This window comes from Poecilia reticulata, unplaced genomic scaffold, assembly GCF_000633615.1.
Source record: "Poecilia reticulata strain Guanapo unplaced genomic scaffold, Guppy_female_1.0+MT scaffold_1967, whole genome shotgun sequence".
Lineage (NCBI taxonomy): Eukaryota > Metazoa > Chordata > Actinopteri > Cyprinodontiformes > Poeciliidae > Poecilia > Poecilia reticulata.
This window is the reverse complement of record NW_007616696.1, coordinates 841-1,739: the sequence shown is the minus strand read 5'-3', so window position 1 is coordinate 1,739 and position 899 is coordinate 841. Positions and strand designations below refer to the sequence as shown.

The 899-nt window shown below is 35.1% G+C and overlaps 1 long non-coding RNA gene across 1 annotated transcript; it reads left to right on the top strand.

Moving 5' to 3' along the window:
• The first annotated feature begins 240 nt into the window (after nucleotides 1-240).
• Nucleotides 241-625, top strand: LOC108166103 (uncharacterized). The gene is made up of 3 exons (XR_001776384.1): nucleotides 241-291; nucleotides 383-421; nucleotides 570-625. It is a non-coding gene; the product is annotated as an uncharacterized LOC108166103 (long non-coding RNA).
• The last annotated feature ends 274 nt before the right edge of the window (nucleotides 626-899 follow it).

Below are 899 nucleotides of genomic sequence, written 5' to 3'. Positions count from 1 at the left end.
TATGGGGACCTCCATGGGTGTGATTACCTTTGGGCACTGTGTTTAAACTGCAGACCACTTTGTGATTGTAAATGTTTGAATCTCTTTTACCAGGTTTGAATAAACARTYRGARTCMGATTTCAGAGGTTTCAGTAAGTTCATGTTCAGATTCTCACATGTTGATTTTTAACTTTGTTCTGTTGTTGAAACACATTTCATCTTCTTCCTAAAGGATGGCCACTGATTGTTGTATTCCTGGTGATCCTGATCTGTATTTGTGTTCTCCAATTCAGAAGAATATCTCAGAACAGGTACCTCAATTAAACAGTATTTTTTTGTTGTTGAGTTTCACATCAATGTCTCAGATTTGATTTGAGTTACTGACTCTAAAATCATCCCCAGGAATATGAATCCTTCAGAGAACCCCACAGACAATCAAAAGTAAGAATTTTGTTTATTCATTCCTCAGTTACACAGATGGAGATTTATTTCATCTTTTACATTCTCTTCTAATGTGATGTATACTCTATATTTCCTACCATTACAAGGCACATTCATTTCTAACCAACATGTTCATTTTGTTTTTAAGTTTGGACGACTCACTAGTGTTGAACAAAGACGTCAGACTACGAACAGCGAGTCCCATCCATCACCATGACTACAGAAGCACCTCATTTGAATGTTTAAAAGGAGTGTTGGATTATTATATGTTTTCCAAGCACATAGGGTGATCAAATAATTGTTACTTTCAGTTATTACAAAAATACCGTTCATAACTTGAAAGAAATTAATGGTCACTACAGGAGATTCTAGTATTTCTCAAGCACACCTTGAATGAGTCAAGGATTGTTTTTGATGACAACAGTAACTCATCAATATCTGATCAAACTGATAAGGCAGCTAAACCTGAAGTTAATTG